This window comes from Equus asinus, chromosome 30 (assembly GCF_041296235.1).
Source record: "Equus asinus isolate D_3611 breed Donkey chromosome 30, EquAss-T2T_v2, whole genome shotgun sequence".
Classification (NCBI taxonomy): Eukaryota; Metazoa; Chordata; class Mammalia; order Perissodactyla; family Equidae; genus Equus; species Equus asinus.
This window is the reverse complement of record NC_091819.1, coordinates 11,099,118-11,113,190: the sequence shown is the minus strand read 5'-3', so window position 1 is coordinate 11,113,190 and position 14,073 is coordinate 11,099,118. Positions and strand designations below refer to the sequence as shown.

Here is a 14,073-nt window from a genome sequence, read left to right as displayed (position 1 = left end):
GGTTATCTGAATCCTCCAAAACAGATATTATCTGGTTTTTCCCTTAAGTATTTCACCCTCAACTTGCCCAAAGTTGAAGTCAAAGTTTTCTCCATTCCTCTCAACATCTAGAAATATTCATTCATTCATCCATTCTTCAAAAGTACCTACTGTGAGATAAGCACAAGTCTTAGCAATGGAGACTCAGGGGAGAATGAAATAAACCACAGAGCTTATTGTCCAGTGAGTAAGGCAAGAAACGAGTAAGATACACAAATACGTAAAAGATATTGAATGTTAGTGGTAAGACCTAAGGAGGAAAATATTACAGGCAGAAAATTCAGGAAATGCAAAACCCATACAAGAGGAGGGCATGAGCTATGCATATTATCTGGGAAAGACTTTTCAGGCAGAAGGAACTGCCAGAGGAGAGGACTTGAGGTGGCTATGTCCCAGCCAGGAGTTTAAAGGACTGATGGGGTCAGGGTGGGGCGTATAGGGTGAGGGGTGGAATTATTTAAAACTTTCCATTACTTTATTTTTTTATTCTATTAACTTATGAGTTGTTTATTCTTTTTCTATTCTTTGTTACCATAGAGCTTATAATATGCTTTGTCAACTCATACTATCTAATAAAAATGATATCTTTTAGAACTACCAAAGCAAAGCTAGAATCTTAGGATATTTTTTTTCTTTGCACTGAAGAAAATTATCCCTGAGCTAACATCTGTTGCCAATCTTCCTCTATTTTGTATGTGAGTGGCTGTCACAGCATGGCCACTGATAGATGAGTTGTGCAGATCCGCAGCTGGGAATGGAGCCCAGGCCACCAAAGCGGAGCATGCCAAAATTAACCACTAGGCAACCAGGGCTGGCCCATAGAATCTTAGAACATTTTAATTCCACATATTCTATGCTTTTTATATAATTTTGGTTTCACATTATAAATCCATATATACTACAACCCCACAAGACGTAACTATGATTGTTTTATGCAATGAATATTCAGTCAATTTTTGGTTATCTTTACCTTTATAATTGCCCTTTTCTTTGTGCTTTGTTATAGTCTTTATTTCTATGTTTCTCTTTGGCCCATTTTGATCCTGCCTCTTTGAGGAGCTTTCTCTCTGGAGTCTTCGTTTTTTTAGTTCTGTGTCTTCAGCAGCTCTCAGCTGCCTTCAGCTTAGTCATTTTTATATTTTATCTGTTTGGGTTTTTTCTGGTTGTTCTAGGTACATCATTATTCTGTCTTATGCTATTCTGTCCCACCTTGGAATTTTATACACATTATTTTTCTTTTTTTTGTTTAAAGATTGGCACCTGTGCTAACATCTGTTGCCAATCTTTTTTTTCTTCTTCTTCTCCCCAAAGCTCCTCAGTATATAGTTGTATATTCTAGTTGTGGGTGCCTCTGGTTGTGCTATGTGGGATGCCACCTCAACATGACCTGATGATGAGCAGTGCCATGTCTGTGCCCAGGCTCCAAACTGGCAAAACCCTGAGCCACCAAAGCAGAGGATGAACTTAACCGCTTGGCCACGGGACCAGCCCTCATTATTTTTCATGTATTTCTTACAGCAGCCTTTCCAGGGAGGTAATATCAATATTTCTGTTGTACACGTGAGGAAACTAATGTCCTCTGAGCCTAATCAACTTCCCTAAGACCACTTAGCTTACAAGTTCTCCAGTCACAATTTGAATACAGGCCTGTATGGGGGCTGACCCTGTGGCTGAGTGGTTAAGTTCGCACGCTCTGCTGCAGGCTGCCCAGTGTTTCATTGGTTCAAATCCTGGGCACGGACATGGCACTGCTCATCAAGCCACGCTGAGGCAGCGTCCCACATGCCACAACTAGAAGGACCCACAGTGAAGAATATACAACTATGTACTGGGAAGCTTTGGGGAGAAAAAGGAAAAAACATAAAATCTTTGAATACAGGCCTGTATGACTAAAATTCCCATATGTTTCCTACTTAGTAAAGATTTAGTCAAGGGCTACATGAAGCTCTTGATTACCAACATGAGTTTAAAGAGAACTTATTCTGTTCCAGGCATCATACTACCTTTTGGGTATAGTGTGGTCAGTGGAGATAGGTAAAGAGAGGGTATACAACGATCAGTACATCTCCCATAACTTCAAGGAGCAGAGAAAATGCATAAAGAATTCTCAAAAAATACATGTACTGTAACATAAGTGTTGTGGAGACTTATCCAGAACCCAAGAATTGGTATAAAGATTATTTTAAGTTGAAAACACTTGAGACTTAGATGCAGGGAAAAAAGCCTTCTTGAGGTTTCCTCTATCTGCCTAAAAGCAGAGTTTAAATTTCCCTTGTGATGGGGACACTATCATCTCTCTTACCAGGAATGACAGAACAACTCGTATCGCTAGAGATGCCGAAGGCACTGAAGTGAGTCTGCATAAGCCAACCTTACTAAATTAACCCTTATCTGCCATTAGCTTCCCCCATATATTTATCTGCCTGCAATTTACCACCCCTAGAAGCCCAAGTCTCTTCCTCTTGTCTATCATTTTTCTACAATTTATTGCATTTTTTTAATGTTTTTTGGTGAGAAAGATTGGTCCTGAGCTAACATTTGTTGTCAATCTTCCTCTTTTTTTTTTTCCCTCCTCAAAGCCCTAGTACATAGCTGTGTATCCTAATTGTAGGTCATTCTAGTTCTCCTCTGCGGGATGCCACCACAGCATGGCTTGATGAGCGATGTGTAGGTCCACGCCCAAGATCTCAACCAGCAAACCCTGGGCCACTGAAGCAGAACGTGTGAACTTAACCACCCAGCCACGGGGCCAGCCCCCAATTTTTAAAAATGGTATTTAATCTCCAGAGTCTAACTGCTTCTTTGGGTTTTCTCTTCTTTTTAGGGGAAGCCCCGTGCATATAAAAATATTAACATCATCAAAATTTCTATGCTTTTTCTCCTGTTAATCAGTCTTTTGGCAGTTTAATGTGTGGGCCTCACTTACAAACGTAAGAAGGTAGAGCACATGTTTTTCCTCCCCTACGATATACACAGGATGCTGTACAGGAAATTAAGTGTAAGGACTGGATTTGGGAAAGATTTTATATTTCATAGAGGAAATTATATTTGAACTACTTCTTCAAGGATGAGAAGGGGCTGCCAAGGTAGAGAATGGACAGCAGATGGTGGAAATATTATTGACTTTATTCTGTACAGATGGGGAACTGCTGCTGATTTGGGACATAGAAAGTGAGGTAATAGGGCCCGCATAATGTTAGAAAGGAAAGAGTTAAAAAGGAAAACCTGCATTGCTCTGGTGGGGTAGAGAGGGACCCAGGCAGAGATATTAATGGTTTTAGCCTTTGCGTATCCATGTGTCTGCCTAATGAGGGATACTTTTCTCAAAAAACTAGGCAGACTATAACTTTCCCTATTACCACAAATTGACAACATTACAGGCAGAAGGTAGAAAGTTTTCAAATTAGAGAAAGAACAAAATGTAAATTCAGGTTGGTCATTCCCAGGTGAAAACGCAAAAACAATATTCGAAGAGCTTATTGGAAGAAACAGCTCTCATTAACAACAAAGTGGTGACACTATATTTAAAGCTGACTTTAAACAACTGCACGCAGATTATGAATACCTTGCAAATAGTACTAAAAACTCTGACAAAATCAAAGCTATCCCATTACACAAATTACACCCTCTCTCCCTCTGTCTCACTAGATTGTAACTCCCAGAACACAAATTACATTATTATTTAGTTTATTACTCCCGTGGAACACTTACGGATCTGGTATTTGTTGAATAATGTACTGATTGAAATACAGAAAAGGAGGGGAAACTAATGATATAGGAAATTTTATTAAAAGTTGAAAGTCAAGGATTCCAGACAATACTAGGAAAGAGACTATTCTCCCAGTTAAAATTAGTTAAGGTATTTCTCCAGTTCTTTGTGAAGAGAAACTAGAGATTTATATTTGACTCCAACCATAAATCTTTCAACAATATAGATATATAGTTAAATGAGTGGTAAGATGTAACTAGTTTTCCTTCCAAGATTTGTTCATTCTGTTATGCTTTTTATTTTGTTTATCTCCAAGTCCTGAGATAAAGAACCCCTAGCAATTTTCCTGGGTAGCTCTCTCAACTATGTATTACACATGACAATTGTCAACAGATAATGACACCAAATAGTGGATTAATCAAGGAAAGAATCAGCACCTACTGAATGAAGCTCTAATAAGACTTACTTGTGTTTTAGGGGCTAAATGTTGCTACTGCAAAACAGTATTTAAGAGATAATAAAAGTAATCACAAATTAAGTATTTAAAATATTTAGTCTGGGCCAGCCCTGTGGCACAGCAGTTAAGTTCACACATTCCACTTTGGTGGCCCAGGGTTTACCGGTTCAGATCCCAGGCTCAGACCTACACACCACTTGTCAAGTCACGCTGTGGCAGGCATCCCACATATAAAGAGAGGAAGATGGGCACAGATGTTAGCTCAGGGCCAGTCTTCCTCAGCAAAAAGAGGAGGATTGGCAGCAGAGGTTAGCTCAGGGCTAATCATCCTCAAAAAAAACCACAAGGTGTAAAAAAGATTTAAATAGGGCCGGCCCGGTGGCACAGTGGTTAAGTGTGCACGTTCTGCTTCGGCGGCCCAGGGTTTGCTGGTTCGGATCCCGGGTGCGGACATGACACCGCTTGGCACGCCATGCTGTTGTAGGCGTCCCACATATAAAGTAGAGGAAGATGGGCACGGGTGTTAGCTCAGGGCCGGTCTTCCTCAGAAAAAAGAGGAGGATTGGCAGATGTTAGCTCAGGGCTAATATTCCAGGAAAAAAAATTAATTAATTAAATTAAATTAAATTTTTAAAAAATTTACATAAACAAATAAAATGTTTAGCCTGTTGATTTAATTGGATATTATTTCAAATATCAAAGCAGTTCTAGTTGCTCATATCTATTTTAGATTCGATCTGATTTATACCACAGCTGTATTTCATTTTCAGTGTTCCTTGTAACCTGTGGATAAAATGATTCCTTTGATTCTGTGATAAAAGCAAATTCTCATCTCTATCAATTCAGTTGAGTAATATTATCTTTATTTTTACTTTCATAACTTTTTTTTATTTTGATATAACCTCTAACTAATACAGAAGTTGCCAAAATAGTTTAAAGAACTCCCACAGAATCTTTATGCAATTTGGCCAAATATCTCTATTTTGCCCCATTTGCCTATTTATCACCGCCCCCTTTCTGTCTGTTTGTATAAGTGTACACACTTACACATGTGTGTGTATGTACATAAATAATTAATTTTCCTGAATCAGTTAGAGTATGTTGTAGAATCATGTCCCTTTAAACCTAAATATGTCACTATACACTTACATAACTATGGTACAGTTTTTAAAATCAGAATATTTAATATTGATACAATACTGTTCTCTAATCCACAGTTCATTTTCAAATTCCATCAGTTGTTCCAATAATGTCCTTTATTTTTTCCTGGTTCAGAATCCAGTCCAATATCATAAATTACATTCTGTTGTCTTGTATTCTTTGATCTAGAATATTTCCTTAAACTTCCTTTGTCTCCCTTGAATTTGGCAATTTTATTTTTATTTTTTTATTTTTGTTGCGGTAACATTGGTTTATAACGCTATATGACTCTGGCGCTTTTAAAGAGCACAGGTGCATTCTTTTTTAGACTTGTCCTTCTGTTTGAGTTTTGCATATATTTTGGTAGGAATACCCCAAAAGTGATGTTTATTCTTATCAATGTGTTGTATCAGGGAGCACACAATATTAATTCGTCCTGATATAGTAATATTAATTTGATGACTTTGTTAAGCTAATCTACCAGATATCCTTATTACAAAAAAATTTTTTGTAGTTAATAACTAATTTTATTTATCAAATTTGACCTACTAGATTTATCATGTATTGACTCTTTTTTTGACTCTATAATTCTCCTTATACTTTTTAGCGGCTCTGCTTCTGTGAGGAAGAATTTTCCTTTTTCATTCATTTATTCACTCATTCACATCAGGATGAATGCAGATTATTATCCATTATTATCCAGCCAGGGGATGCATTTTCACACTGGTTCCTTTCTCCTTTACTTATGTCCTAATGATCTTTGGAATCCTTTCTTACCTTTGATAAAACAAAATAATCCAGACTCAATGTGTACTTTCTCTGCTCCGAACCTGAGCTCAATCTCTCCATGAAGAAGCCTAATTCCTTTTAATAAAGAATATACATTATCTTCTTTTATTTTTAAATTTTTACTTATTTGCTATCACTTTTTACGTGTTAAAAAAATCAATGGAAGTAAGAGAAAATATTGAACACAAATTCTTATTTTTAAATTTGCAATATTTGAACAGTAAGATCAGGAACAATTAAAATTACCAAAGGTAAGTTTTCTTTCTGTTGGATATATGTAAAATACCATCTTAATTATCACAAAATTCTGCCAAAAGTAATGTTTTGAAAAGATAAGTTCATTTCTTCAATATAAAAGAACTCTAACAATTGTATACTTTCTTTGTATTAAGCATATGTCATTTTAGACAAAACTGTTAGGCTTTCTAGGCACAACTCAGATTTGGTTCTGCAGGTAAGCAAATCTAAAGGAAGGACCTTCAGTTTCCTTTACACGTTTTTCAATTAACACTTACTGTTTGAATCAACTACTTCTCCCCAAGGTATTTCCACGAGCAGCTAAATGATGAACTTGCTTTCCCCGACTCCCTCCAAAGCACTAAACTATTTTAGTTGTTGATCCATGTGGGGAGATGATTGATGTGAAAAAGAAACCAGAGTTGCTCACTATCACACTTTATAAAATTCCCTTCCATTTATCACTCCTTAGACAAAAGCCCTCAAGATTAGTTTTGTTTAAAGATTATTTGCATTTAAATTGTGAGGATATAGTAGAGTCCTTGTATTTATGACAGAGGTTAAAAGCTAAAGCCATCAGCGGTTTAATCTTTTTTGAAACAATGTTCCCTAAAGCACCCCAAAGCACTGAACAGGCTACACTGTTCAGGGAAATTTCTTCAGCCAGGGGGATACTGTGGAGTCAACAATGCAAAAGGGAAAAAGCTATCTTTATTTTCTGCTGCGTTGGAGCCAAAAATATATTCCAGTAGAAAAATAGTCCTTGATGGGAGCTACTCTTTACAAACAAAAAAGAAGCTTTTTATTTTCTGAAATTGCAATTGCGTAAGCCAATTTTTTCTCAAGTATCATGCAGAGTTAATTGACTTTCAGTAACCTAAATTATGTTGTTACCTTACAGTTCAATTTAAAATTGTTAAGCAGAGAAATTTAGAAATGCTAGAATGAAAACATTAGGCATAAAACAGACTGTAATGTAACATCATAGCAATTCTAAATAGATTGTACACAATGCAGGTTATAGCTGTGAGTGTAAAATACAATTATCTGTATTCTGCCATTCATTTCAGAGTTCACGGGGTCATTCATATCAAGTAAACAATCACACTTTTGAGTTTTTACCAGTAAAGATACCTTGTTGGAATAAGTCTTAAAAGCTTTTCATTTTAAAAGCTTTAACATAACTACTAAGTAGCTTATACAGAATTCTTCAAAAAGGCCCACTTATATGTTAATAGTTTTTTAATCTGATAAATGAAAGAATCTTGTTTTATATTTAAAAACAAGACCATTCGGTTAAGCCCTAAATTGACCTGAAGGAAACAAATGATATTTACTCTGCCGGATTCATGCTGGCTTACCCATCTTTACGTGAAACTTCTGTATCTAAAATCTAATGATTTGATTTTGCAGTCATGTAGTTGGTTCATCATATTTGTAGAGTCTACTGAAGAATTACATATTTTACTGTATTATATATCCTAATCAGTAGAGGTAGACTTGAAAGTTCTATTTCTCCTTTTTATCTTTTTTCTTTTCATGCTGTGTTAACTTTAATTCAGTACAAAGACTCTTCTGGCCGTGTCACCTAGAGATCATTTCACCCACTGCTCTGTTTGGCTGCCAGTCTCTTGTCTCTCTCTTCAACAGTGGTGAGGCAGATGCCCTTTCCACAGGGAAGAGAAATCCATGGTTTATTGCCTTTGCTGATAACACAAATGTTGGAGAGGTGCCAGCCCCGTGGCCGAGTGGTTAAGTTCACGTGCTCTGCTTAGCCTGGGGTTTCGCTGGTTCGGATCCTGAGCGCAGACATGGAAGCACTTGTTAGTCCATGCTGAGGTGGTGTCCCGCATGCTACAGGTAGAAGGACCCACAACTAAAAAATATACAACTATGTACTGGGGAGGTTTGCAGAAAAAAACAATGTTGGAGAGCCAAGTGGCAAAGCTATTGCCACTGGTATCTTTCACATAAACTACATCAAAAGAACCAGGGTATCTGCCTCTGTTGGTGATCACCCCAATTCTTCCCAGGTGAGCATCTCCAGCCACCACACATTGGTTACCAATGTCAAATGATAAAATTGGTATCTTGCCAGTCTCTAAGTCAATCTGAATCATGTCATTCACCTTGATGAGAGGATCAGGGTAGCAGATGGTGCCAGCATCATGGATCACCAGATGAGGGTTTCCTTTCATGCCATAGAGATCCTTCTCACTTTGCACAAGTGATACTCGGCCTCCTCAGGTGTAATACGGTGAACAGGAAAGCTATCCTTAGAGCCATAGATCAGACGGAAATTCTCTCCAGTCTTGTCAATGCTGATGACATCCATAAAACCAGCAGCATAGGTTATATTGGTTTGGAGCTTGCCATCAATCTTAATGAACTACTGCATGCAAATCTTCTTTACTTCATCTCCAGTTAGGGCATACTTAAGTCTGTTCCTTAGGAAAATGATGAGGAGGAGACAGTACCTCAGCTTGTAGGGACCAGTAGATGGATGAGGAGCAAATGCTGGTCAATTTACCCAGCATCCAATGCTTTGGAGCTGCTGTTCACTTCAGATGTTTCTTGGGACCATGAGCCATGGTTGCGCTAGGCATGAAAAGAGCTCTCCTTTATATCTTGAAGCTGGAGACCTGTGGAAAGGATCCATGTGATTTAAAAAACTATTTCTCATCATATGTATATTTGTTAACTGTAATAGCCAAGATATTATGAAAATTAACCAGTTCTCCACATCAGTTTGTTTTTGCAGTGTTAATGGTTACATGTTTAGTAAAACTTTTATCAAATATTCATAGCTCCAGAAATATACAGATATATAATCTATTAAAGCAAAGAGAAAAAAGACTTTAGATAAAATTCTAAAACAGATCTTTATAGTTTATACACCATGTGTACTCTTAGCTGCCTTGAGCATGAGGGATGAGGTATAAAGCAAATGAAATAATATAAATAAAAAACATTTTGTAAAAGAAGGTCAAAACGACACATCTAAGGTAGTATTATTCTTCGCTGGCCACAGGTCTCACAAGAACTCATTATCTTCCTGATTTTCCTAGATGTCAGGTAAAACCATTTTCAGGAACAGGGTACATTTAGACCTTTCATCAGCTGCTTTCCTCAACTCAAATATATGTATGGTATATTTAATCCTGTGATACTAATTAGATACTTATTCATTTTAAGTAGCCTTCAGTAGACCCAAGATTCTGAATAAAATGGTGCCAGATTGCAAGTGCTAGAGTGAGTAACAGAGGAAAATTATTTTGGGAAAAGGAGTCTTCTAAATATTCTGCAAATTAACTCTTTATGTGATTACATCCTATCCATTTTCATAAGGTGTTGACCCAGAATATACTATTGAAACAAAATTATAATCTTCAACAGAATTTAACCTTAAAAGACAAATATCCTAAGAGGTGTGAGATTTTGTATTTCAATATAGCAGATTATACTGTTCCGTTAATATTGTTCTCTAACACTGCGTTTTCTCAGAAGCAGAAACTATCTTTTTGTCTTCATCTCTTTGTTATCTCAGCACTGAAGTATTTTCCTAGTGGTGGTATTTTTCTGGTTCTTGGTATAACTTATTTCTTTTGTATGCTGGACATTTTGAATATTATATTGTGAGACTCTGTATTTTATCTAAATCTGTTTTATCAGATCTGCTATGACACCACATCTCTAAGGGAAGGAGGCAATGCCTCATTACTACCACCTATGGGTAGACGTAGAGATTCCCCGCTTGGCTCCTTGCCAACCCAGAGGGACCGGTTGCTTCATCACTGCAGCAGGCTGGAATTCAGGCTCCCCGTTAGACCTCTGCTGACACTGTTATAAGAGCCTATGTGACAGGCAATAAGGATCTAAATTTGGGGAGTGGCTTTTGGGAAGAGCAATCAAGGGATAGTTTTGTAACAACATTGGAGAGTTCAAGGAACATTGAAGAGGGCAAGAGAAGAGGATTCAAAGATGGCATCCAGATTCACGGTTTGTGAATCAGAGAGTAACAATATTATATCAAAAAACACAATTACATCAATTTCCTATAGTATTTCCCAAAACTACTATATAGCAATAATATTTAGCTTTAATAATATTTAACTACCAATTTTAAAGCACATGAAAGTTTTCGTTTACTCAAATTATTTATGTGTTTTTCTTTGCCAGGACAAATTCAAGTATGCTTGCATTGATCTTTCTGATTACAACTTCTATACATGTTTCAAAATAGTCAAAAGACTAAATATCATAGTACTGTGATATTCATCATCATCCATTTTCAAAACAAATAAAAATTGACTTGCAAGAATATTTTAAAAGATCAACTCGTAAAACTTTGTTGAGTTGCTATTTCAATTAATAATAAACACATCTCTATGGATTAAAAAAAAAAGAAAAAATCTTAAAATATGTTATCATTGTCCAGTCATCATATAGTGATAGTGTTGAGATATGTTTTATTATAATTATTCTGAGAATGTTATGTGTGCAGTTTGTAATAAAGCAAATGAGGTTTTTTTTATGTTATTCAGAATCTAAGTTTTGAGGGATGGGAAAGTAGATAAGCATGTATGATAATCCATGGATATGCATACCATCAAAACTGTGATCTTTAATTACTATTTCCCATTAAAAAGAACAAGAGCTCTTTAAGGAAAATGGTTAGTTCCAGGTCTGGGAACAAATGTATAAGAAGAGACTGACAAATCTTGACATAGCAGAAAGAGAGAAGCTATCAAGGACTATGGACTATGTCAATGAACTCAGGAGTTAACTTGTAGGGACTCTCACTAAAAAAAAAAAAGAAGATTTTGAGCATTAATAAGATTAATAACTCTGATGAATCCTAAAAGCATATATGATTTTTCCAAAGAAAATATACAGTGGACCAACAGGCACACGAAAAGATGTTCAACATCACTAATTACTAGGGAAATGCAAATTAGAACTTCCGTGAGATATCACTTTACACCCATAAGAACGGCTAGAATTAACAAGACAGAAAATAACAAATATTGGAGAGGATATGGAGAAAATAAAACCCCCATACGCTGCTGGTGGGAATGCAATCTACTGCAGCCACTATGGAAAACAGTATGGAGATTTCTCAAAAAATTAAAAATAGAACTACCATACAATCCAGCTATTCCACAGCTGGGTATTTACCCAAAGAACATGAAAGCAACCATTCAAAGAGATGCATGCATCCCTATGCTCATTGCAGCATTATTCACAATAGCCAAGACATGGAAGCAACCCAACTGCCCATCAACTGGTGGATAAAGAAGATGTTGTCTATATATGCAATGGAATACTACTCAGCCATAAAAAAGGATAAAATTGTGCCATTTGAAACAACATGGATGGACTTTCAGGGTATTAAGTTAAGTGAAATAAACCAGACAGAGAAAGACAAACACCACATGATTTCACTCATACGTGGAAGATAAACACAAGGATAAGGAGAACAGATTAGTGGTTACCAGCAGGGAGGAGGGTGAGGGCAGAGGGAAAGGGGGGAGGGGAACATATGAATGGCGAAGGATAAAAACTAGACTATTGGTGGCAAACATGATGCAGTCTATACAGAAAGTGAAATATAAAAATGTACGCCTGGTATTACACAAGGTTATAAACCAATATGGCCTCAATAAAACAATTACATTTAATAAAAGCACATATAATTAAATCCATGGGATTATAATGACACTTAACAACAACAACAACCTCTTGGTCAACTTTGTGGTGTGCTAGGAAACTACATTAGTTTTCTATTGCTGCACAAGAAATCACCATACACTTAGTGGCTTAAAACAACACACAGTTATTATCCTACAGTTTCTGTGAGTCAGGAGTCTGAATCCAGCTTAGACGGGTCCTCTGCTCAGGGGAGAATTGGATAAGTCTGTAATGAAACTCTCTGCTAGGTGATGTTCCCATCTGGTGGGTCAATTGGGGAAGAATTTATTTCCAAACTTATTCATATTGTTTGCAGATTCAATGTGGCTATAGAGCTTCAATTCCTATGGCTATGGGACTAAGGGTCCTTGCTTTTTGCTGGTTATGAGCTGGAGGCTGTCGTCAGATCCTAGAAGCTGCCCACAGTTCTTTGCCATGTGGACTTCTCCAACATGGCTGCTTATTTCATCAAGTCTGCAAGGAGAATCTAATTCCTGTCCGCTCAGATGAAGACTTATACAACATAATCTTGGCAGCAACATCTCATCTCCTCGCCATATTCTTTTAGTTGGAAGCAAATCACAGGTCTCATTCTCACTCAAGGTGAAATGATTACACACAGGAGTGAAAACCAGGAGCAGAGGAATCACTGAGGGGGGTTACCTTAGAGTCTGTTTACCATGGAAACCAACAAAGTACTTTGAAAACTGATGAATAAAGGGAACAGAGGATTTATCTCACTTTTGTCATATGAACAATATCCTACAGTAGAAAAATAGTTGATGAATGAAAAATTTATCTTTATAAAAAACATAATAAAGAAGGAATGCTGGATTTAGAATAGTACTATCTTGCAATTGCTAGTAAACTAATAATAAAGCCAATGAGCACCTATAGTTGCTAATATTATGACTTTATTTGCCTTTTGATGGAAATGTACAACACTATAAAAAGCTTTTTTCTAAAATATGTAAGTGCAATAAAATTTTAATATTTAACTATAAATTTGTTGGAAATACAAAAGATAGTTCCAGATAGTGAAATTCTTCAAAGGAAAGCATATATTTTTCAATAAATAGCAAAAGGAAAATAAAGAGGAAAGAAATATATAATTAAATAGGCTTAGATATGAAAGCCACTTTTAATGTATGGATTTTATTTAATTCCTCATTGAAACACAATAACTAAAAAAAGTATGGGACAATCATAGAAATTTCACTTATTGGATATATGATGGTATTAAGGAATTATTAAGTATTTTTAATTGTGAAAATGTTATTGCTATTAATTTTTAAAGAATTTTTCTTTAAAGAAAGTTACTAAGTGTTTATTAATTAAATGGCAAATGCTGAAACTTGCTTCAAAATAATTGGATGAGAATATAGATAAATAATAATGAGTCATAGGTTATTAATTGGTAAATAAAGTTTGAGGAGCATATGATGATTTATTTCACTATTTTCTTTACTTTTGTATGTTTAAAATTTCCTATAATAAAAAGTTTTTAGGTGACTCAAAAGACTAAACACCATAGCAATGTGATACTTACCATTATCCATTTTTAAAACAAATAAAATAAAAATTAACTTACAAAAATATTTGATACCCAGCCATTGGAGTTATTCATTTTCTTGATGTGTGGAAAGTTTACTAAATATATTTTATCCAGATTTATAAAATTACTATTTATTATATCCCTTATAATTTACAGTCACCTTATTTAAAATGATGTATTTAGAAAAAGTTGACAAATTTGAATACTTTTTAATTTAATTGCATCCTTTTATTATACTATATTCTTATTGAAGTATATTCTGTATATAAGGAGATGCACACATCATAACTGTACAAGTCAATCAGTTTTAACAAAAGCATACAACCATGTCACCCCATACCAATATCAAGATGCAGAACGTTTTCATCACCCAAACAAGCTTGTTTGTGCACACTCCTAGTTAATATCCTCCCCACTTCCCAAATGAACTATTCCTCACAAATTCTCGTCCCAGGG

The 14,073-nt window shown here is 35.9% G+C and overlaps 1 pseudogene; it reads right to left on the bottom strand.

Annotated features, from left to right (window-relative positions):
- Positions 1-7,971: 7,971 nt before the first annotated feature.
- On the bottom strand, positions 7,972-8,962 carry LOC106836738 (small ribosomal subunit protein eS4, X isoform-like; annotated as a pseudogene).
- Between the last annotated feature and the right edge of the window lie 5,111 nt (positions 8,963-14,073).